Source organism: Siphateles boraxobius, unplaced genomic scaffold, assembly GCF_051911475.1.
Source record: "Siphateles boraxobius isolate OS27281-9 unplaced genomic scaffold, OSU_SipBor_1 63, whole genome shotgun sequence".
NCBI lineage: Eukaryota > Metazoa > Chordata > Actinopteri > Cypriniformes > Leuciscidae > Siphateles > Siphateles boraxobius.
Window position 1 is genome coordinate 2,379,541 of NW_027509190.1, and position 22,027 is coordinate 2,401,567.

Sequence of the window (22,027 nt, forward strand, 5' to 3'; positions counted from 1 at the left end):
TTGCATGCTGAACAGTGTGCATCTGCACAAAATGTGGAAATCTAAGAAGTGATGTGCATGCAATAGCGTCTTAAAGTTTGTCTTTTGTGGCTCTGTGGCGCAATGGATAGCGCATTGGACTTCTAGATTGTGAATGGAGATATTCAAAGGTTGTGGGTTCGAGTCCCACCAGAGTCGCGCATACCCTCTATTGCTCAAATGTTTTGGAAACAATCCTCTTACCTCTAAGGGACCTCGTTCATGACGTGATCAGCTGTTTTCCTGATGTGGTACCTCTTTTAGACTTGTTTTACCAACAAATTTCACAGTATCTGGCGCTGTGGCTTAGCTGGTCAAAGCGCCTGTCTCGTAAACAGGAGATCCTGGGTTCAAATCCCAGCAGTGTCTTTGGCACAGGATATGGGAGTGCTTAACCTTTTCACATATGAAAGTCTTTGCATGACGAACTGTGTTTACCTGCACAAAACTGGAAAAACTAAGAAGTGCTGCGCATGCAACACTTCCCTGAAGTGTGTCATTTTATGGTACAATGGATACAACTTTGGACTTCTAGGATGCGAATGGAGAAATTCCCTGGTTGTGAGTCCCACCAGAATAGTCAGTGGCCTCTTTTGCTCTGATGTCTCTGTGAGTCAGACATATGCTTAAAACTTGAATCCACAAACTACTTCAGAAGCATACCCTTCACGTTCTGCTTATTTCCCTCTTTGGACACACCCAACTCAGATCACAGAGTACTCTACTAATTAACTTAAGTCACCTATTTAAATAAGAATAGGTTGAAATCCACTGGCCTAGGCCAAAATTTGCAACAACCTATTGTTGGCCACCTACCTAGAAGAAAAAGAAGAAAAAAAAACACGCTTTCCATTTCTCCAAGCTGAAACAGCATTTAGATGTATCGTAACTGGAGGTTCCCGAAACATTTGAGACACGAGTACTGAGAGTTTCGATCCAGAAATAAATGGCTTGAGATATTCCCTTGTCCCTCAACAGAAGCCTGCACACATTTCAGGTTTTGGAAATAATCCTGTAACTTCAAAGGGACCTATTCATGATGTAATCAGCTATTCTCCTGACATGCTACCTCTTTTAGACTTTGTATACAAAAGCATCGAACCAGTGACAGTAACTGGCGCTGTGGCTTAGTTGGTCAAAGCGCCTGTCTAGTAAACAGGAGATCCTGGGTTCGAATCCCAGCAGTGCCTAATCTGTGGCTTCTAAGAGTAGTCATTTAACCTTCTCCTTCTCTGACGTGAAAGTCTTGGCAGGAAAGACAATCTGGACTTCTCGGTTGCAAATGAAGGTTTTAAAAAGGTTGTCGTTTTTTGGGTCCCACCAGAGTCACGAATGGTGTCCCTTTGCACAGACGTCTTTACCAGACTGACATTTGCTTAAAGCTGGGGTTTTCCAACTTTTTCAGAAGCCTACGCAACACATTTTTCTTCTTTTCCTTATTGAGCACACCCAAGTCAGATCGTCGAGTACGTTAATTATCAATCAATTATTTGATTCACCTGTATTAAATGAGAGAGATAATAAAAAATATATATATATATGTGGTGCAGATGCGCTTCAAGAATGGTTTGCAAGCTCCTGGCTTAGGCCTGAAATCTGCTAGTACCGATTGATATGGTCAAGCCTATGGATATTTGTACAAACAAAGTCTTTAAATATATGAAGAATAATACATGGATATCTTTCTGGATTTTGCCCTTTCATATCAGAAGAAGGCTCAGGAAACATTTCAGGCATTACTATCGAGAGTGTAGAGCCAAAATTAAATGAGTTCAGACATTCCCTTGAGGCGTGAAAGGCCCTCGTGTTTTGGAAACAATCCTCTTACCTCTAAGGGACCTCGTTCATGACGTGATCAGCTGTTTTCCTGATGTGGTACCTCTTTTAGACTTGTTTTACCAACAAATTTCACAGTACCTGGCGCTGTGGCTTAGCTGGTCAAAGCGCCTGTCTCGTAAACAGGAGATCCTGGGTTCAAATCCCAGCAGTGCCTTTGGCACAGGATATGGGAGTGCTTAACCTTTTCACATATGAAAGTCTTTGCATGACGAACTGTGTTTACCTGCACAAAACTGGAAAAACTTAAGAAGTGCTGCGCATGCAACACTTCCCTGAAGTGTGTCATTTTATGGTACAATGGATAGAACTTTGGACTTCTAGGATGCGAATGGAGAAATTCCCTGGTTGTGAGTCCCACCAGAATAGTCAGTGGCCTCTTTTGCTCTGATGTCTCTGTGAGTCAGACATATGTTTAAAACTGGGGTCCACAAACTACTTCAGAAGCCTACCCTTCACATTCTGCTCATCTCCCTTATTGGACACACCCACATCAGATCATTGAGTACTCTACTAAGTAGCTCAATTAACTCTGTTGAAATAAGGAAGATAACGAAAATGTATAGCGTCTGGGAGGTTTCGAGAATGGTTTGAAAACCACTGGCTTAGGCCAGAATCTGCTACTTCCTATTGTTGAGATCCAGCCTCTGGATGTATTCAAAACAGTCTTTACAAATATGAATATATAATTCATGAAAATCTTTCTGGATTTTGTCTTTCAGATCAGCTGAAAGCATAGCAGAGATTGCTTTCCATTTCTCCCAGCTGAGACAGAATTTAGATGTATTGTAACTGGAGGTTCCAAAAACATTTCAGACACAAGTATTGAGAGTTTCAGATATTCCCTCTTTCTTCAACAGAGCCCTGCATGCCCCTCGGGTTTTGGAAATAATCCCCTAACCTCTTTCATGATGTAATCAGCTATTTTCCTGACCTGCTACCTCTTTTAGACTTTTTATGCCAACACATTGTGGAGAGTTCAGCAAGTGGCGCTGTGGCTTAGTTGGTCAAAGCGCCTGTCTTGTAAACAGGAGATCCTGGGTTCGAATCCCAGCAGTGCCTATGCCACAGGATGTGGGCACCACTCACTTAGTCTTTTACATATGTAAATCTTTGCATGCTGAACAGTGTGCATCTGCACAAAATGAGGAAATCTAAGAAGTGATGTGCATGGAATAGCGTCTTAAAACTGTCTTTTGTGGCTCTGTGGCGCAATGGATAGCGCATTGGACTTCTAGATTGTGAATGGAGATTTTCAAAGGTTCGAGTCCCACCAGAGTCGTGCATACCCTCTATTGCTAAGATGTTTTGGAAACAATCCTCTTACCTCTAAGGGACCTCGTTCATGACGTGATCAGCTGTTTTCCTGATGTGGTACCTCTTTTAGACTTGTTTTACCAACAAATTTCACAGTATCTGGTGCTGTGGCTTAGCTGGTCAAAGCGCCTGTCTCGTAAACAGGAGATCCTGGGTTCAAATCCCAGCAGTGCCTTTGGCACAGGATATTGGAGTGCTTAACCTTTTCACATATGAAAGTCTTTGCATGACGAACTGTGTTTACCTGCACAAAACTGGAAAAACTTAAGAAGTGCTGCGCATGCAACACTTCCCTGAAGTGTGTCATTTTATGGTACAATGGATAGAACTTTGGACTTCTAGGATGCGAATGGAGAAATTCCCTGGTTGTGAGTCCCACCAGAATAGTCAGTGGCCTCTTTTGCTCTGATGTCTCTGTGAGTCAGACATATGTTTAAAACTGGGGTCCACAAACTACTTCAGAAGCCTACCCTTCACATTCTGCTCATCTCCCTTATTGGACACACCCAACTCAGATCACAGAGTACTCTACTAATTAACTTAAGTCACCTATTTAAATAAGAATAGGTTGAAATCCACTGGCCTAGGCCAAAATTTGCAACAACCTATTGTTGGCCACCTACCTAGAAGAAAAAGAAGAAAAAAAAACACGCTTTCCATTTCTCCAAGCTGAAACAGCATTTAGATGTATCGTAACTGGAGGTTCCCGAAACATTTGAGACACGAGTACTGAGAGTTTCGATCCAGAAATAAATGGCTTGAGATATTCCCTTGTCCCTCAACAGAAGCCTGCACACATTTAAGGTTTTGGAAATAATCCTGTAACTTCAAAGGGACCTAATCATGATGTAATCAGCTATTCTCCTGACATGCTACCTCTTTTAGACTTTGTATACAAAAGCATCGAACCAGTGACAGTAACTGGCGCTGTGGCTTAGTTGTTTAAAGCGCCTGTCTAGTAAACAGGAGATCCTGGGTTCGAATCCCAGCAGTGTCTTATCTGTGGCTTCTAAGAGTAGTCATTCAATCATCTCTGATGTGAAAGACAATCTGGACTTCTCGGTTGCAAATGAAGGTTTTAAAAAGTGTGCCGTTTTTTGGGTCCCACCAGAGTCACGAATGGTGTCCCTTTGCACAGACGTCTTTACCAGACTGACATTTGCTTAAAGCTGGGGTTTTCCAACTTTTTCAGAAGCCTACGCAGCACATTTTTCTTCTTTTCCTTATTGAGCACACCCAAGTCAGATCGTCCAGTACGTTACTTATCAATCAATTATTTGATTCACCTGTATTAAATGAGAGAGATAATAAAAAAAATATATATATGTGGTGCAGATGCGCTTCAAGAATGGTTTGCAAGCTCCTGGCTTAGGCCTGAAATCTGCTAGTACCGATTGATATGGTCAAGCCTATGGATATTTGTACAAACAAAGTCTTTAAATATATGAAGAATAATACATGGATATCTTTCTGGATTTTGCCCTTTCATATCAGAAGAAGGCTCAGGAAACATTTTAGGCATTACTATCGAGAGTGTAGAGCCAAAATTAAATGAGTTCAGACATTCCCTTGAGGCGTGAAAGGCCCTCGTGTTTTGGAAACAATCCTCTTACCTCTAAGGGACCTCGTTCATGACGTGATCAGCTGTTTTCCTGATGTGGTACCTCTTTTAGACTTGTTTTACCAACAAATTTCACAGTACCTGACGATGTGGCTTAGCTGGTCAAAGCGCCTGTCTCGTAAACAGGAGATCCTGGGTTCAAATCCCAGCAGTGCCTTTGGCACAGGATATGGGAGTGCTTAACCTTTTCACATATGAAAGTCTTTGCATGACGAACTGTGTTTACCTGCACAAAACTGGAAAAACTTAAGAAGTGCTGCGCATGCAACACTTCCCTGAAGTGTGTCATTTTATGGTACAATGGATAGAACTTTGGACTTCTAGGATGCGAATGGAGAAATTCCCTGGTTGTGAGTCCCACCAGAATAGTCAGTGGCCTCTTTTGCTCTGATGTCTCTGTGAGTCAGACATATGTTTAAAACTGGGGTCCACAAACTACTTCAGAAGCCTACCCTTCACATTCTGCTCATCTCCCTTATTGGACACACCCACGTCAGATCATTGAGTACTCTACTAAGTAGCTCAATTAACTCTGTTGAAATAAGGAAGATAACGAAAATGTATAGCGTCTGGGAGGTTTCGAGAATGGTTTGAAAACCACTGGCTTAGGCCAGAATCTGCTACTTCCTATTGTTGAGATCCAGCCTCTGGATGTATTCAAAACAGTCTTTACAAATATGAATATATAATTCATGAAAATCTTTCTGGATTTTGTCTTTCAGATCAGCTGAAAGCATAGCAGAGATTGCTTTCCATTTCTCCCAGCTGAGACAGAATTTAGATGTATTGTAACTGGAGGTTCCAAAAACATTTCAGACACAAGTATTGAGAGTTTCAGATATTCCCTCTTTCTTCAACAGAGCCCTGCATGCCCCTCGGGTTTTGGAAATAATCCCCTAACCTCTTTCATGATGTAATCAGCTATTTTCCTGACCTGCTACCTCTTTTAGACTTTTTATGCCAACACATTGTAGAGAGTTCAGCAAGTGGCGCTGTGGTCAAAGCGCCTGTCTTGTAAACAGGAGATCCTGGGTTCGAATCCCAGCAGTGCCTATGCCACAGGATGTGGGCACCACTCACTTAATCTTTTACATATGTAAATCTTTGCATGCTGAACAGTGTGCATCTGCACAAAATGAGGAAATCTAAGAAGTGATGTGCATGAAATAGCGTCTTAAAGTTCGTCTTTTGTGGCTCTGTGGCGCAATGGATAGCGCATTGGACTTCTAGATTGTGAATGGAGATATTCAAAGGTTGTGGGTTCGAGTCCCACCAGAGTCGTGCATATCCTCTATTGCTAAGATGTTTTGGAAACAATCCTCTTACCTCTAAGGGACCTCGTTCATGACGTGATCAGCTGTTTTCCTGATGTGGTACCTCTTTTAGACTTGTTTTACCAACAAATTTCACAGTATCTGGTGCTGTGGCTTAGCTGGTCAAAGCGCCTGTCTCGTAAACAGGAGATCCTGGGTTCAAATCCCAGCAGTGCCTTTGGCACAGGATATGGGAGTGCTTAACCTTTTCACATATGAAAGTCTTTGCATGACGAACTGTGTTTACCTGCACAAAACTGGAAAAACTAAGAAGTGCTGCGCATGCAACACTTCCCTGAAGTGTGTCATTTTATGGTACAATGGATACAACTTTGGACTTCTAGGATGCGAATGGAGAAATTCCCTGGTTGTGAGTCCCACCAGAATAGTCAGTGGCCTCTTTTGCTCTGATGTCTCTGTGAGTCAGACATATGCTTTAAACTTGAATCCACAAACTACTTCAGAAGCATACCCTTCACGTTCTGCTTATTTCCCTTATTGGACACACCCAACTCAGATCACAGAGTACTCTACTAATTAACTTAAGTCACCTATTTAAATAAGAATAGGTTGAAATCCACTGGCCTAGGCCAAAATTTGCAACAACCTATTGTTGGCCACCTACCTAGAAGAAAAAGAAGAAAAAAAAACACGCTTTCCATTTCTCCAAGCTGAAACAGCATTTAGATGTATCGTAACTGGAGGTTCCCGAAACATTTGAGACACGAGTACTGAGAGTTTCGATCCAGAAATAAATGGCTTGAGATATTCCCTTGTCCCTCAACAGAAGCCTGCACACATTTCAGGTTTTGGAAATAATCCTGTAACTTCAAAGGGACCTATTCATGATGTAATCAGCTATTCTCCTGACATGCTACCTCTTTTAGACTTTGTATACAAAAGCATCGAACCAGTGACAGTAACTGGCGCTGTGGCTTAGTTGGTCAAAGCGCCTGTCTAGTAAACAGGGGATCCTGGGTTTGAATCCCAGCAGTGCCTAATCTGTGGCTTCTAAGAGTAGTCATTTAACCTTCTCTGACGTGAAAGTCTTGGCAGGAAAGACAATCTGGACTTCTCGGTTGCAAATGAAGGTTTTAAAAAGGTTGTCGTTTTTTGGGTCCCACCAGAGTCACGAATGGTGTCCCTTTGCACAGACGTCTTTACCAGACTGACATTTGCTTAAAGCTGGGGTTTTCCAACTTTTTCAGAAGCCTACGCAACACATTTTTCTTCTTTTCCTTATTGAGCACACCCAAGTCAGATCGTCGAGTACGTTACTTATCAATCAATTATTTGATTCACCTGTATTAAATGAGAGAGATAATAAAAAATATATATATATGTGGTGCAGATGCGTTTCAAGAATGGTTTGCAAGCTCCTGGCTTAGGCCTGAAATCTGCTACTACCTATTGATATGGTCAAGCCTATGGATATTTGTACAAACAAAGTCTTTACATATATGAAGAATAATACATGGATAACTTTCTGGATTTTGCCATTTCATATCAGAAGAAGGCTCAGGAAACATTTTAGGCATGACTATCGAGAGTGTAGAGCCAAAATTAAATGAGTTCAGACATTCCCTTGAGGCGTGAAAGGCCCTCGTGTTTTGGAAACAATCCTCTTAACTCTAAGGGACCTCTTTCATGACGTGATCAGCTGTTTTCCTGATGTGCTACCTCTTTTAGACTTGTTTTACCAACAAATTTCACTGATCTGTGGCTTAGCTGGTCAAAGCGCCTGTCTCGTAAACAGGAGATCCTGGGTTCAAATCCCAGCACTGCCTTTGGCACAGGATATGGGAGTGCTTAACCTTTTCACATATGAAAGTCTTTGCATGACGAACTGTGTTTACCTGCACAAAACTGGAAAAACTAAGAAGTGCTGCCATGCAATACTTCCCTGAAGAGTGTAATTTTATGGTACAATGGATAGAACTTTGGACTTCTGGGATGCGAATGGAGAAATTCCCTGGTTGTGGTTTTGAGTCCCACCAGAATAGTCAGTGGCCTCTTTTGCTCTGATGTCTCTGTGAGTCAGACATATGTTTAAAACTGGGGTCCACAAACTACTTCAGAAGCCTACCTTTCACATTCTGCTCATCTCCCTTATTGGACACACCCACGTCAGATCATAGAGTACTCTACTAAGTAGCTCAATTAACCCTTTTGAAATAAGGTAAATAACGAAAATGTATAGCGTCTGGGAGGTTTCGAGAATGTTTTGAAAACCACTGGCTTAGGCCAGAATCTGCTACTTCCTATTGTTGAGATCCAGCCTCTGGATGTATTCAAAACAGTCTTTACAAATATGAATATACAATTCATGAAAAGCTTTCTGGATTTTGTCTTTCAGATCAGCTGAAAGCATAACAGAGATTGCTTTCCATTTCTCCTAGCTGAGACAGAGTTTAGATGTATTGTAACTGGAGGTTCCAAAAACCTTTCAGAAACACGTATTGAGAGTTTCAGATATTCCCTCTTTCTTCAACAGAGCCCTGAATGCCCCTCGGGTTTTGGAAATAATCCCCTAACCTCTTTCATGATGTAATCAGCTATTTTCCTGACCTGCTACCTCTTTTAGACTTTTTATAGCAACACATTGTAGAAGGTTCAGCAAGTGGCGCTGTGGCTTAGTTGGTCAAAGCGCCTGTCTTGTAAACAGGAGATCCTGGGTTTGAATCCCAGCAGTGCCTATGCCACAGGATGTGGGCACCACTCACTTAATCTTTTACATATGTAAATCTTTGCATGCTGAACAGTGTGCATCTGCACAAAATGTGGAAATCTAAGAAGTGATGTGCATGCAATAGCGTCTTAAAGTTTGTCTTTTGTGGCTCTGTGGCGCAATGGATAGCGCATTGGACTTCTAGATTGTGAATGGAGATATTCAAAGGTTGTGGGTTCGAGTCCCACCAGAGTCGCGCATACCCTCTATTGCTCAAATGTTTTGGAAACAATCCTCTTACCTCTAAGGGACCTCGTTCATGACGTGATCAGCTGTTTTCCTGATGTGGTACCTCTTTTAGACTTGTTTTACCAACAAATTTCACAGTATCTGGCGCTGTGGCTTAGCTGGTCAAAGCGCCTGTCTCGTAAACAGGAGATCCTGGGTTCAAATCCCAGCAGTGTCTTTGGCACAGGATATGGGAGTGCTTAACCTTTTCACATATGAAAGTCTTTGCATGACGAACTGTGTTTACCTGCACAAAACTGGAAAAACTAAGAAGTGCTGCGCATGCAACACTTCCCTGAAGTGTGTCATTTTATGGTACAATGGATACAACTTTGGACTTCTAGGATGCGAATGGAGAAATTCCCTGGTTGTGAGTCCCACCAGAATAGTCAGTGGCCTCTTTTGCTCTGATGTCTCTGTGAGTCAGACATATGCTTAAAACTTGAATCCACAAACTACTTCAGAAGCATACCCTTCACGTTCTGCTTATTTCCCTCTTTGGACACACCCAACTCAGATCACAGAGTACTCTACTAATTAACTTAAGTCACCTATTTAAATAAGAATAGGTTGAAATCCACTGGCCTAGGCCAAAATTTGCAACAACCTATTGTTGGCCACCTACCTAGAAGAAAAAGAAGAAAAAAAAACACGCTTTCCATTTCTCCAAGCTGAAACAGCATTTAGATGTATCGTAACTGGAGGTTCCCGAAACATTTGAGACACGAGTACTGAGAGTTTCGATCCAGAAATAAATGGCTTGAGATATTCCCTTGTCCCTCAACAGAAGCCTGCACACATTTCAGGTTTTGGAAATAATCCTGTAACTTCAAAGGGACCTATTCATGATGTAATCAGCTATTCTCCTGACATGCTACCTCTTTTAGACTTTGTATACAAAAGCATCGAACCAGTGACAGTAACTGGCGCTGTGGCTTAGTTGGTCAAAGCGCCTGTCTAGTAAACAGGAGATCCTGGGTTCGAATCCCAGCAGTGCCTAATCTGTGGCTTCTAAGAGTAGTCATTTAACCTTCTCCTTCTCTGACGTGAAAGTCTTGGCAGGAAAGACAATCTGGACTTCTCGGTTGCAAATGAAGGTTTTAAAAAGGTTGTCGTTTTTTGGGTCCCACCAGAGTCACGAATGGTGTCCCTTTGCACAGACGTCTTTACCAGACTGACATTTGCTTAAAGCTGGGGTTTTCCAACTTTTTCAGAAGCCTACGCAACACATTTTTCTTCTTTTCCTTATTGAGCACACCCAAGTCAGATCGTCGAGTACGTTAATTATCAATCAATTATTTGATTCACCTGTATTAAATGAGAGAGATAATAAAAAATATATATATATATGTGGTGCAGATGCGCTTCAAGAATGGTTTGCAAGCTCCTGGCTTAGGCCTGAAATCTGCTACTACCTATTGATATGGTCAAGCCTATGGATATTTGTACAAACAAAGTCTTTACATATATGAAGAATAATACATGGATAACTTTCTGGATTTTGCCATTTCATATCAGAAGAAGGCTCAGGAAACATTTTAGGCATGACTATCGAGAGTGTAGAGCCAAAATTAAATGAGTTCAGACATTCCCTTGAGGCGTGAAAGGCCCTCGTGTTTTGGAAACAATCCTCTTACCTCTAAGGGACCTCTTTCATGACGTGATCAGCTGTTTTCCTGATGTGCTACCTCTTTTAGACTTGTTTTACCAACAAATTTCACTGATCTGTGGCTTAGCTGGTCAAAGCGCCTGTCTCGTAAACAGGAGATCCTGGGTTCAAATCCCAGCAGTGCCTTTGGCACAGGATATGGGAGTGCTTAACCTTTTCACATATGAAAGTCTTTGCATGACGAACTGTGTTTACCTGCACAAAACTGGAAAAACTAAGAAGTGCTGCGCATGCAATACTTCCCTGAAGTGTGTCATTTTATGGTACAATGGATAGAACTTTGGACTTCTGGGATGCGAATGGAGAAATTCCCTGGTTGTGGGTTTTGAGTCCCACCAGAATAGTCAGTGGCCTCTTTTGCTCTGATGTCTCTGTGAGTCAGACATGTGTCTAAAACTGGGGTTCACAAACTACTTCAGAAGCCTACCCTTCACATTCTGCTCATCTCCCTTATTGGACACACCCACGTCAGATCATAGAGTACTCTACTAAGTAGCTCAATTAACCCTTTTGAAATAAGGTAAATAACAAAAATGTATAGCGTCTGGGAGGTTTCGAGAATGTTTTGAAAACCACTGGCTTAGGCCAGAATCTGCTACTTCCTATTGTTGAGATCCAGCCTCTGGATGTATTCAAAACAGTCTTTACAAATATGAATATATAATTCATGAAAAGCTTTCTGGATTTTGTCTTTCAGATCAGCTGAAAGCATAGCAGAGATTGCTTTCCATTTCTCCTAGCTGAGACAGAGTTTAGATGTATTGTAACTGGAGGTTCCAAAAACCTTTCAGAAACACGTATTGAGAGTTTCAGATATTCCCTCTTTCTTCAACAGAGCCCTGAATGCCCCTCGGGTTTTGGAAATAATCCCCTAACCTCTTTCATGATGTAATCAGCTATTTTCCTGACCTGCTACCTCTTTTAGACTTTTTATAGCAACACATTGTAGAAGGTTCAGCAAGTGGCGCTGTGGCTTAGTTGGTCAAAGCGCCTGTCTAGTAAACAGGAGATCCTGGGTTTGAATCCCAGCAGTGCCTATGCCAGTGGATGTGGGCACCGCTCACTTAATCTTTTACATATGTAAATCTTTGCATGCTGAACAGTGTGCATCTGCACAAAATGTGGAAATCTAAGAAGTGATGTGTATGCAATAGCGTCTTAAAGCTTGTCTTTTGTGGCTCTGTGGTGCAATGGATAGCGCATTGGACTTCTAGATTGTGAATGGAGATATTCAAAGGTTGTGGGTTCGAGTCCCACCAGAGTCGTGCATACCCTCTTTTGCTCAGATGTCTTTGTGTTGGACAAGCATATGCTTAAAACTTGAATCCACAAACTACTTCAGAAGCATACCCTTCACGTTCTGCTTATTTCCCTTATTGGACACACCCAACTCAGATCACAGAGTACTCTACTAATTAACTTAAGTCACCTATTTAAATAAGAATAGGTTGAAATCCACTGGCCTAGGCCAAAATCTGCAACAACCTATTGTTGGCCACCTACCTAGAAAAAAAAGAAGAAAAAAAAACACGCTTTCCATTTCTCCAAGCTGAAACAGCATTTAGATGTATCGTAACTAGAGGTTCCCGAAACATTTGAGACACGAGTACTGAGAGTTTCGATCCAGAAATAAATGGCTTGAGATATTCCCTTGTCCCTTGAAGGAATACAAGTTTATTAAAAGGTTTAATCTAACTTCTAATACTATCATATATAAACTGAGAAAGTTCTGTTTGTTGAAGTTAGCATTTCAGGTTAGGATGGTAAATGATATCAGCTGTGAAACAGTTTCCAGCAAGAGAATCTGGCAAATCCTGTTTTCTCCATTGTAAGTTAAATGAGTCTGATCACTGAGACTTTCTTTAATGGCTCTGAGATGGCTCTTGGAACCAGAGTTCCTGGCCACTATCAGCATTTGAATAGTTATGCTGATTCCATTGGATTGGTAATGCCCTCAGAGTAGGGTGTGTTCGTACTACATTTGCATGCTTTGTTTGAATTTATCTCCACCTCCAGAAGTCCCTCCTCTTAAAATGCCTATAATATACCATGTAAAGTTACTTTAATTTAGACGATGTTGGAATGACTGCAGCTACCGACAAGCAATAAAGAACTTCTGCTTGGAAAACTTCCACCGTCTCCTGGTCTGAGCTTCTAACTTTTCTACAAAGAAAAAGTTCACAACACCCTTATCCCTCAACAGAAGCCTGCACACCTTTCAGGTTTTGGAAATAATCCTGTAACTTCAAAGGGACCTATTCATGATGTAATCAGCTATTCCCCTGACATGCTACCTCTTTTAGACTTTGTATACAAAAGCATCGAACCAGCGACAGTAACTGGCGCTGTTGCTTAGTTGGTCAAAGCGCCTGTCTAGTAAACAGGAGATCATGGATTCGAATCCCAGCAGTGCCTATGCCACAGGATGTGGGCACCGCTCACTTATTCTTTTACATATGTAAATCTTTGCATGCTGAACAGTGTGCATCTGCACAAAATGAGGAAATCTAAGAAGTGATGTGCATCCAATAGCGTCTTAAAGCTTGTCTTTTGTGGCTCTGTGGCGCAATGGATAGCGCATTGGACTTCTAGATTGTGAATGGAGGTATTCAAAGGTTGTGGGTTCGAGTCCCACTAGAGTCGTGCATACCCTCTATTGCTCAGATGTCTTTGTGTTGGACAGGCATATGCTTAAAACTTGAATCCACAAACTACTTCAGAAGCATACCCTTCACGTTCTGCTTATTTCCCTTATTGGACACACCCAACTCAGATCACAGAGTACTCTTCTAATTAACTTAAGTCATCTATTTAAATATTTATTTAAATATTCTATTTAAAACAAAGCGCCTGTCTAGTAAACAGGAGATCCTGGGTTCGAATCCCAGCAATGTCTTATCTGTGGCTTCTAAGAGTAGTCATTCAATCATCTCTGATGTGAAAGACAATCTGGACTTCTCGGTTGCAAATGAAGGTTTTAAAAAGTGTGCCGTTTTTTGGGTCCCACCAGAGTCACGAATGGTGTCCCTTTGCACAGACGTCTTTACCAGATTGACATTTGCTTAAAGCTGGGGTTTTCCAACTTTTTCAGAAGCCTACGCAGCACATTTTTCTTCTTTTCCTTATTGAGCACACCCAAGTCAGATCGTCCAGTACGTTACTTATCAATCAATTATTTGATTCACCTGTATTAAATGAGAGTGATAATAAAAAAAAAATATATATGTGGTGCAGATGCGCTTCAAGAATGGTTTGCAAGCTCCTGGCTTAGGCCTGAAATCTGCTACTACCGATTGATATGGTCAAGCCTATGGATATTTGTACAAACAAAGTCTTTAAATATATGAAGAATAATACATGGATATCTTTCTGGATTTTGCCCTTTCATATCAGAAGAAGGCTCAGGAAACATTTTAGGCATTACTATCGAGAGTGTAGAGCCAAAATTAAATGAGTTCAGACATTCCCTTGAGGCGTGAAAGGCCCTCGTGTTTTGGAAACAATCCTCTTACCTCTAAGGGACCTCGTTCATGACGTGATCAGCTGTTTTCCTGATGTGGTACCTCTTTTAGACTTGTTTTACCAACAAATTTCACAGTACCTGGCGCTGTGGCTTAGCTGGTCAAAGCGCCTGTCTCGTAAACAGGAGATCCTGGGTTCAAATCCCAGCAGTGCCTTTGGCACAGGATATGGGAGTGCTTAACCTTTTCACATATGAAAGTCTTTGCATGACGAACTGTGTTTACCTGCACAAAACTGGAAAAACTTAAGAAGTGCTGCGCATGCAACACTTCCCTGAAGTGTGTCATTTTATGGTACAATGGATAGAACTTTGGACTTCTAGGATGCGAATGGAGAAATTCCCTGGTTGTGAGTCCCACCAGAATAGTCAGTGGCCTCTTTTGCTCTGATGTCTCTGTGAGTCAGACATATGTTTAAAACTGGGGTCCACAAACTACTTCAGAAGCCTACCCTTCACATTCTGCTCATCTCCCTTATTGGACACACCCACGTCAGATCATTGAGTACTCTACTAAGTAGCTCAATTAACTCTGTTGAAATAAGGAAGATAACGAAAATGTATAGCGTCTGGGAGGTTTCGAGAATGGTTTGAAAACCACTGGCTTAGGCCAGAATCTGCTACTTCCTATTGTTGAGATCCAGCCTCTGGATGTATTCAAAACAGTCTTTACAAATATGAATATATAATTCATGAAAATCTTTCTGGATTTTGTCTTTCAGATCAGCTGAAAGCATAGCAGAGATTGCTTTCCATTTCGCCCAGCTGAGACAGAATTTAGATGTATTGTAACTGGAGGTTCCAAAAACATTTCAGACACAAGTATTGAGAGTTTCAGATATTCCCTCTTTCTTCAACAGAGCCCTGCATGCCCCTCGGGTTTTGGAAATAATCCCCTAACCTCTTTCATGATGTAATCAGCTATTTTCCTGACCTGCTACCTCTTTTAGACTTTTTATGCCAACACATTGTAGAGAGTTCAGCAAGTGGCGCTGTGGCTTAGTTGGTCAAAGCGCCTGTCTTGTAAACAGGAGATCTTGGGTTTGAATCCCAGCAGTGCCTATGCCACAGGATGTGGGCACCACTCACTTAATCTTTTACATATGTAAATCTTTGCATGCTGAACAGTGTGCATCTGCACAAAATGAGGAAATCTAAGAAGTGATGTGCATGCAATAGCGTCTTAAAGTTCGTCTTTTGTGGCTCTTTGGCGCAATGGATAGCGCATTGGACTTCTAGATTGTGAATGGAGATATTCAAAGGTTGTGGGTTCGAGTCCCACCAGAGTCGCGCATACCCTCTATTGCTCAAATGTTTTGGAAACAATCCTCTTACCTCTAAGGGACCTCGTTCATGACGTGATCAGCTGTTTTCCTGATGTGGTACCTCTTTTAGACTTGTTTTACCAACAAATTTCACAGTATCTGGCGCTGTGGCTTAGCTGGTCAAAGCGCCTGTCTCGTAAACAGGAGATCCTGGGTTCAAATCCCAGCAGTGTCTTTGGCACAGGATATGGGAGTGCTTAACCTTTTCACATATGAAAGTCTTTGCATGACGAACTGTGTTTACCTGCACAAAACTGGAAAAACTAAGAAGTGCTGCGCATGCAACACTTCCCTGAAGTGTGTCATTTTATGGTACAATGGATAGAACTTTGGACTTCTAGGATGCGAATGGAGAAATTCCCTGGTTGTGAGTCCCACCAGAATAGTCAGTGGCCTCTTTTGCTCTGATGTCTCTGTGAGTCAGACATATGCTTAAAACTTGAATCCACAAACTACTTCAGAAGCATACCCTTCACGTTCTGCTTATTTCCCTCTTTGGACACACCCAACTCAGATCACAGAGTACTCTACTAATTAACTTAAGTCACCTATTTAAATAAGAATAGGTTGAAATCCACTGGCCTAGGCCAAAATCTGCAACAACCTATTGTTGGCCACCTACCTAGAAGAAAAAGAAGAAAAAAAAACACGCTTTCCATTTCTCCAAGCTGAAACAGCATTTAGATGTATCGTAACTGGAGGTTCCCGAAACATTTGAGACACGAGTACTGAGAGTTTCGATCCAGAAATAAATGGCTTGAGATATTCCCTTGTCCCTCAACAGAAGCCTGCACACATTTCAGGTTTTGGAAATAATCCTGTAACTTCAAAGGGACCTATTCATGATGTAATCAGCTATTCTCCTGACATGCTACCTCTTTTAGACTTTGTATACAAAAGCATCGAACCAGTGACAGTAACTGGCGCTGTGGCTTAGTTGGTCAAAGCGCCTGTCTAGTAAACAGGAGATCCTGGGTTCGAATCCCAGCAGTGCCTAATCTGTGGCTTCTAAGAGTAGTCATTTAACCTTCTCCTTCTCTGACGTGAAAGTCTTGGCAGGAAAGACAATCTGGACTTCTCGGTTGCAAAAGAAGGTTTTAAAAAGGTTGTCGTTTTTTGGGTCCCACCAGAGTCACGAATGGTGTCCCTTTGCACAGACGTCTTTACCAGACTGACATTTGCTTAAAGCTGGGGTTTTCCAACTTTTTCAGAAGCCCACGCAACACATTTTTCTTCTTTTCCTTATTGAGCACACCCAAGTCAGATCGTCGAGTACGTTAATTATCAATCAATTATTTGATTCACCTGTATTAAATGAGAGAGATAATAAAAAATATATATATATGTGGTGCAGATGCGCTTCAAGAATGGTTTGCAAGCTCCTGGCTTAGGCCTGAAATCTGCTACTACCTATTGATATGGTCAAGCCTATGGATATTTGTACAAACAAAGTCTTTACATATATGAAGAATAATACATGGATAACTTTCTGGATTTTGCCAATTCATATCAGAAGAAGGCTCAGGAAACATTTTAGGCATGACTATCGAGAGTGTAGAGCCAAAATTAAATGAGTTCAGACATTCCCTTGAGGCGTGAAAGGCCCTCGTGTTTTGGAAACAATCCTCTTACCTCTAAGGGACCTCTTTCATGACGTGATCAGCTGTTTTCCTGATGTGCTACCTCTTTTAGACTTGTTTTACCAACAAATTTCACTGATCTGTGGCTTAGCTGGTCAAAGCGCCTGTCTCGTAAACAGGAGATCCTGGGTTCAAATCCCAGCAGTGCCTTTGGCACAGGATATGGGAGTGCTTAACCTTTTCACATATGAAAGTCTTTGCATGACGAACTGTGTTTACCTGCACAAAACTGGAAAAACTAAGAAGTGCTGCGCATGCAATACTTCCCTGAAGTGTGTCATTTTATGGTACAATGGATAGAACTTTGGACTTCAGGGATGCGAATGGAGAAATTCCCTGGTTGTGGGTTTTGAGTCCCACCAGAATAGTCAGTGGCCTCTTTTGCTCTGATGTCTCTGTGAGTCAGACATATGTTTAAAACTGGGGTCCACAAACTACTTCAGAAGCCTACCCTTCACATTCTGCTCATCTCCCTTATTGGACACACCCACGTCAGATCATAGAGTACTCTACTAAGTAGCTCAATTAACCCTTTTGAAATAAGGTAAATAACAAAAATGTATAGCGTCTGGGAGGTTTCGAGAATGTTTTGAAAACCACTGGCTTAGGCCAGAATCTGCTACTTCCTATTGTTGAGATCCAGCCTCTGGATGTATTCAAAACAGTCTTTACAAATATGAATATATAATTCATGAAAAGCTTTCTGGATTTTGTCTTTCAGATCAGCTGAAAGCATAGCAGAGATTGCTTTCCATTTCTCCTAGCTGAGACAGAGTTTAGATGTATTGTAACTGGAGGTTCCAAAAACCTTTCAGAAACACGTATTGAGAGTTTCAGATATTCCCTCTTTCTTCAACAGAGCCCTGAATGCCCCTCGGGTTTTGGAAATAATCCCCTAACCTCTTTCATGATGTAATCAGCTATTTTCCTGACCTGCTACCTCTTTTAGACTTTTTATAGCAACACATTGTAGAGAGTTCAGCAAGTGGCGCTGTGGCTTAGTTGGTCAAAGCGCCTGTCTAGTAAACAGGAGATCCTGGGTTTGAATCCCAGCAGTGCCTATGCCAGTGGATGTGGGCACCGCTCACTTAATCTTTTACATATGTAAATCTTTGCATGCTGAACAGTGTGCATCTGCACAAAATGTGGAAATCTAAGAAGTGATGTGTATGCAATAGCGTCTTAAAGCTTGTCTTTTGTGGCTCTGTGGTGCAATGGATAGCGCATTGGACTTCTAGATTGTGAATGGAGATATTCAAAGGTTGTGGGTTCGAGTCCCACCAGAGTCGTGCATACCCTCTTTTGCTCAGATGTCTTTGTGTTGGACAAGCATATGCTTAAAACTTGAATCCACAAACTACTTCAGAAGCATACCCTTCACGTTCTGCTTATTTCCCTTATTCGACACACCCAACTCAGATCACAGAGTACTCTACTAATTAACTTAAGTCACCTATTTAAATAAGAATAGGTTGAAATCCACTGGCCTAGGCCAAAATCTGCAACAACCTATTGTTGGCCACCTACCTAGAAAAAAAAGAAGAAAAAAAAACACGCTTTCCATTTCTCCAAGCTGAAACAGCATTTAGATGTATCGTAACTAGAGGTTCCCGAAACATTTGAGACACGAGTACTGAGAGTTTCGATCCAGAAATAAATGGCTTGAGATATTCCCTTGTCCCTTGAAGGAATACAAGTTTATTAAAAGGTTTAATCTAACTTCTAATACTATCATATATAAACTGAGAAAGTTCTGTTTGTTGAAGTTAGCATTTCAGGTTAGGATGGTAAATGATATCAGCTGTGAAACAGTTTCCAGCAAGAGAATCTGGCAAATCCTGTTTTCTCCATTGTAAGTTAAATGAGTCTGATCACTGAGACTTTCTTTAATGGCTCTGAGATGGCTCTTGGAACCAGAGTTCCTGGCCACTATCAGCATTTGAATAGTTATGCTGATTCCATTGGATTGGTAATGCCCTCAGAGTAGGGTGTGTTCGTACTACATTTGCATGCTTTGTTTGAATTTATCTCCACCTCCAGAAGTCCCTCCTCTTAAAATGCCTATAATATACCATGTAAAGTTACTTTAATTTAGACGATGTTGGAATGACTGCAGCTACCGACAAGCAATAAAGAACTTCTGCTTGGAAAACTTCCACCGTCTCCTGGTCTGAGCTTCTAACTTTTCTACAAAGAAAAAGTTCACAACACCCTTATCCCTCAACAGAAGCCTGCACACCTTTCAGGTTTTGGAAATAATCCTGTAACTTCAAAGGGACCTATTCATGATGTAATCAGCTATTCCCCTGACATGCTACCTCTTTTAGACTTTGTATACAAAAGCATCGAACCAGCGACAGTAACTGGCGCTGTTGCTTAGTTGGTCAAAGCGCCTGTCTAGTAAACAGGAGATCATGGATTCGAATCCCAGCAGTGCCTATGCCACAGGATGTGGGCACCGCTCACTTATTCTTTTACATATGTAAATCTTTGCATGCTGAACAGTGTGCATCTGCACAAAATGAGGAAATCTAAGAAGTGATGTGCATCCAATAGCGTCTTAAAGCTTGTCTTTTGTGGCTCTGTGGCGCAATGGATAGCGCATTGGACTTCTAGATTGTGAATGGAGGTATTCAAAGGTTGTGGGTTCGAGTCCCACTAGAGTCGTGCATACCCTCTATTGCTCAGATGTCTTTGTGTTGGACAGGCATATGCTTAAAACTTGAATCCACAAACTACTTCAGAAGCATACCCTTCACGTTCTGCTTATTTCCCTTATTGGACACACCCAACTCAGATCACAGAGTACTCTTCTAATTAACTTAAGTCATCTATTTAAATAAGAATAGGTTGAAATCCACTGGCCAAGGCCAAAATCTGCAACAACCTATTGTTGGCCACCTACCTAGAAAAAAAGAAGAAAAAAAACACACTTTCCATTTCTCCAAGCTGAAACAGCATTTAGATGTATCGTAACTGGAGGTTCCCGAAACATTTGAGACACGAGTACTGAGAGTTTCGATCCAGAAATAAATGGCTTGAGATATTCCCTTGTCCCTCAACAGAAGCCTGCACACCTTTCAGGTTTTGGAAATAATCCTGTAACTTCAAAGGGACCTATTCATGATGTAATCAGCTATTCTCCTGACATGCTACCTCTTTTAGACTTTGTATACAAAAGCATCGAACCACTGACAGTAACTGGCGCTGTGGCTTAGTTGGTTAAAGCGCCTGTCTAGTAAACAGGAGATCCTGGGTTCGAATCCCAGCAATGTCTTATCTGTGGCTTCTAAGAGTAGTCATTCAATCATCTCTGATGTGAAAGACAATCTGGACTTCTCGGTTGCAAATGAAGGTTTTAAAAAGTGTGCCGTTTTTTGGGTCCCACCAGAGTCACGAATGGTGTCCCTTTGCACAGACGTCTTTACCAGATTTACATTTGCTTAAAGCTGGGGTTTTCCAACTTTTTCAGAAGCCTACGCAGCACATTTTTCTTCTTTTCCTTATTGAGCACACCCAAGTCAGATCGTCCAGTACGTTACTTATCAATCAATTATTTGATTCACCTGTATTAAATGAGAGTGATAATAAAAAAAAAATATATATGTGGTGCAGATGCGCTTCAAGAATGGTTTGCAAGCTCCTGGCTTAGGCCTGAAATCTGCTACTACCGATTGATATGGTCAAGCCTATGGATATTTGTACAAACAAAGTCTTTAAATATATGAAGAATAATACATGGATATCTTTCTGGATTTTGCCCTTTCATATCAGAAGAAGGCTCAGGAAACATTTTAGGCATTACTATCGAGAGTGTAGAGCCAAAATTAAATGAGTTCAGACATTCCCTTGAGGCGTGAAAGGCCCTCGTGTTTTGGAAACAATCCTCTTACCTCTAAGGGACCTCGTTCATGACGTGATCAGCTGTTTTCCTGATGTGGTACCTCTTTTAGACTTGTTTTACCAACAAATTTCACAGTACCTGGCGCTGTGGCTTAGCTGGTCAAAGCGCCTGTCTCGTAAACAGGAGATCCTGGGTTCAAATCCCAGCAGTGCCTTTGGCACAGGATATGGGAGTGCTTAACCTTTTCACATATGAAAGTCTTTGCATGACGAACTGTGTTTACCTGCACAAAACTGGAAAAACTTAAGAAGTGCTGCGCATGCAACACTTCCCTGAAGTGTGTCATTTTATGGTACAATGGATAGAACTTTGGACTTCTAGGATGCGAATGGAGAAATTCCCTGGTTGTGAGTCCCACCAGAATAGTCAGTGGCCTCTTTTGCTCTGATGTCTCTGTGAGTCAGACATATGTTTAAAACTGGGGTCCACAAACTACTTCAGAAGCCTACCCTTCACATTCTGCTCATCTCCCTTATTGGACACACCCACGTCAGATCATTGAGTACTCTACTAAGTAGCTCAATTAACTCTGTTGAAATAAGGAAGATAACGAAAATGTATAGCGTCTGGGAGGTTTCGAGAATGGTTTGAAAACCACTGGCTTAGGCCAGAATCTGCTACTTCCTATTGTTGAGATCCAGCCTCTGGATGTATTCAAAACAGTCTTTACAAATATGAATATATAATTCATGAAAATCTTTCTGGATTTTGTCTTTCAGATCAGCTGAAAGCATAGCAGAGATTGCTTTCCATTTCGCCCAGCTGAGACAGAATTTAGATGTATTGTAACTGGAGGTTCCAAAAACATTTCAGACACAAGTATTGAGAGTTTCAGATATTCCCTCTTTCTTCAACAGAGCCCTGCATGCCCCTCGGGTTTTGGAAATAATCCCCTAACCTCTTTCATG

The 22,027-nt window shown here is 41.5% G+C and overlaps 30 non-coding genes across 30 annotated transcripts; all 30 read left to right on the forward strand.

Moving 5' to 3' along the window:
* The first annotated feature begins 88 nt into the window (after positions 1-88).
* trnar-ucu (transfer RNA arginine (anticodon UCU)) lies at positions 89-177 on the forward strand. The gene is given in 2 exon segments: positions 89-125; positions 142-177. It is a non-coding gene; the product is annotated as a tRNA-Arg (tRNA).
* A 136-nt stretch (positions 178-313) lies between these two features.
* Positions 314-387, forward strand: trnat-cgu (transfer RNA threonine (anticodon CGU)). Its single transcript has one exon. It is a non-coding gene; the product is annotated as a tRNA-Thr (tRNA).
* A 747-nt stretch (positions 388-1,134) lies between these two features.
* trnat-agu (transfer RNA threonine (anticodon AGU)) lies at positions 1,135-1,208 on the forward strand. Its single transcript has one exon. It is a non-coding gene; the product is annotated as a tRNA-Thr (tRNA).
* Positions 1,209-1,937: 729 nt separating this feature from the next.
* Positions 1,938-2,011, forward strand: trnat-cgu (transfer RNA threonine (anticodon CGU)). The gene has a single exon. It is a non-coding gene; the product is annotated as a tRNA-Thr (tRNA).
* An 831-nt stretch (positions 2,012-2,842) lies between these two features.
* trnat-ugu (transfer RNA threonine (anticodon UGU)) lies at positions 2,843-2,916 on the forward strand. Its single transcript has one exon. It is a non-coding gene; the product is annotated as a tRNA-Thr (tRNA).
* Positions 2,917-3,272: 356 nt separating this feature from the next.
* Positions 3,273-3,346, forward strand: trnat-cgu (transfer RNA threonine (anticodon CGU)). Its single transcript has one exon. It is a non-coding gene; the product is annotated as a tRNA-Thr (tRNA).
* A 748-nt stretch (positions 3,347-4,094) lies between these two features.
* trnat-agu (transfer RNA threonine (anticodon AGU)) lies at positions 4,095-4,168 on the forward strand. Its single transcript has one exon. It is a non-coding gene; the product is annotated as a tRNA-Thr (tRNA).
* Positions 4,169-4,875: 707 nt separating this feature from the next.
* Positions 4,876-4,949, forward strand: trnat-cgu (transfer RNA threonine (anticodon CGU)). Its single transcript has one exon. It is a non-coding gene; the product is annotated as a tRNA-Thr (tRNA).
* A 1,035-nt stretch (positions 4,950-5,984) lies between these two features.
* Positions 5,985-6,073, forward strand: trnar-ucu (transfer RNA arginine (anticodon UCU)). Its single transcript is given in 2 exon segments — positions 5,985-6,021; positions 6,038-6,073. It is a non-coding gene; the product is annotated as a tRNA-Arg (tRNA).
* A 136-nt stretch (positions 6,074-6,209) lies between these two features.
* On the forward strand, positions 6,210-6,283 carry trnat-cgu (transfer RNA threonine (anticodon CGU)). The gene has a single exon. It is a non-coding gene; the product is annotated as a tRNA-Thr (tRNA).
* A 747-nt stretch (positions 6,284-7,030) lies between these two features.
* trnat-agu (transfer RNA threonine (anticodon AGU)) lies at positions 7,031-7,104 on the forward strand. The gene has a single exon. It is a non-coding gene; the product is annotated as a tRNA-Thr (tRNA).
* A 1,623-nt stretch (positions 7,105-8,727) lies between these two features.
* Positions 8,728-8,801, forward strand: trnat-ugu (transfer RNA threonine (anticodon UGU)). Its single transcript has one exon. It is a non-coding gene; the product is annotated as a tRNA-Thr (tRNA).
* Positions 8,802-8,940: 139 nt separating this feature from the next.
* Positions 8,941-9,029, forward strand: trnar-ucu (transfer RNA arginine (anticodon UCU)). Its single transcript is given in 2 exon segments — positions 8,941-8,977; positions 8,994-9,029. It is a non-coding gene; the product is annotated as a tRNA-Arg (tRNA).
* Positions 9,030-9,165: 136 nt separating this feature from the next.
* On the forward strand, positions 9,166-9,239 carry trnat-cgu (transfer RNA threonine (anticodon CGU)). The gene has a single exon. It is a non-coding gene; the product is annotated as a tRNA-Thr (tRNA).
* Positions 9,240-9,986: 747 nt separating this feature from the next.
* trnat-agu (transfer RNA threonine (anticodon AGU)) lies at positions 9,987-10,060 on the forward strand. Its single transcript has one exon. It is a non-coding gene; the product is annotated as a tRNA-Thr (tRNA).
* Positions 10,061-11,693: 1,633 nt separating this feature from the next.
* On the forward strand, positions 11,694-11,767 carry trnat-agu (transfer RNA threonine (anticodon AGU)). The gene has a single exon. It is a non-coding gene; the product is annotated as a tRNA-Thr (tRNA).
* A 139-nt stretch (positions 11,768-11,906) lies between these two features.
* trnar-ucu (transfer RNA arginine (anticodon UCU)) lies at positions 11,907-11,995 on the forward strand. Its single transcript is given in 2 exon segments — positions 11,907-11,943; positions 11,960-11,995. It is a non-coding gene; the product is annotated as a tRNA-Arg (tRNA).
* Positions 11,996-13,071: 1,076 nt separating this feature from the next.
* Positions 13,072-13,145, forward strand: trnat-agu (transfer RNA threonine (anticodon AGU)). Its single transcript has one exon. It is a non-coding gene; the product is annotated as a tRNA-Thr (tRNA).
* A 139-nt stretch (positions 13,146-13,284) lies between these two features.
* On the forward strand, positions 13,285-13,373 carry trnar-ucu (transfer RNA arginine (anticodon UCU)). Its single transcript is given in 2 exon segments — positions 13,285-13,321; positions 13,338-13,373. It is a non-coding gene; the product is annotated as a tRNA-Arg (tRNA).
* A 960-nt stretch (positions 13,374-14,333) lies between these two features.
* On the forward strand, positions 14,334-14,407 carry trnat-cgu (transfer RNA threonine (anticodon CGU)). The gene has a single exon. It is a non-coding gene; the product is annotated as a tRNA-Thr (tRNA).
* An 831-nt stretch (positions 14,408-15,238) lies between these two features.
* On the forward strand, positions 15,239-15,312 carry trnat-ugu (transfer RNA threonine (anticodon UGU)). The gene has a single exon. It is a non-coding gene; the product is annotated as a tRNA-Thr (tRNA).
* A 139-nt stretch (positions 15,313-15,451) lies between these two features.
* Positions 15,452-15,540, forward strand: trnar-ucu (transfer RNA arginine (anticodon UCU)). The gene is given in 2 exon segments: positions 15,452-15,488; positions 15,505-15,540. It is a non-coding gene; the product is annotated as a tRNA-Arg (tRNA).
* A 136-nt stretch (positions 15,541-15,676) lies between these two features.
* trnat-cgu (transfer RNA threonine (anticodon CGU)) lies at positions 15,677-15,750 on the forward strand. Its single transcript has one exon. It is a non-coding gene; the product is annotated as a tRNA-Thr (tRNA).
* Positions 15,751-16,497: 747 nt separating this feature from the next.
* Positions 16,498-16,571, forward strand: trnat-agu (transfer RNA threonine (anticodon AGU)). Its single transcript has one exon. It is a non-coding gene; the product is annotated as a tRNA-Thr (tRNA).
* Positions 16,572-18,202: 1,631 nt separating this feature from the next.
* trnat-agu (transfer RNA threonine (anticodon AGU)) lies at positions 18,203-18,276 on the forward strand. Its single transcript has one exon. It is a non-coding gene; the product is annotated as a tRNA-Thr (tRNA).
* A 139-nt stretch (positions 18,277-18,415) lies between these two features.
* On the forward strand, positions 18,416-18,504 carry trnar-ucu (transfer RNA arginine (anticodon UCU)). Its single transcript is given in 2 exon segments — positions 18,416-18,452; positions 18,469-18,504. It is a non-coding gene; the product is annotated as a tRNA-Arg (tRNA).
* A 1,076-nt stretch (positions 18,505-19,580) lies between these two features.
* Positions 19,581-19,654, forward strand: trnat-agu (transfer RNA threonine (anticodon AGU)). Its single transcript has one exon. It is a non-coding gene; the product is annotated as a tRNA-Thr (tRNA).
* A 139-nt stretch (positions 19,655-19,793) lies between these two features.
* Positions 19,794-19,882, forward strand: trnar-ucu (transfer RNA arginine (anticodon UCU)). The gene is given in 2 exon segments: positions 19,794-19,830; positions 19,847-19,882. It is a non-coding gene; the product is annotated as a tRNA-Arg (tRNA).
* A 536-nt stretch (positions 19,883-20,418) lies between these two features.
* Positions 20,419-20,492, forward strand: trnat-agu (transfer RNA threonine (anticodon AGU)). Its single transcript has one exon. It is a non-coding gene; the product is annotated as a tRNA-Thr (tRNA).
* Positions 20,493-21,199: 707 nt separating this feature from the next.
* On the forward strand, positions 21,200-21,273 carry trnat-cgu (transfer RNA threonine (anticodon CGU)). The gene has a single exon. It is a non-coding gene; the product is annotated as a tRNA-Thr (tRNA).
* The last annotated feature ends 754 nt before the right edge of the window (positions 21,274-22,027 follow it).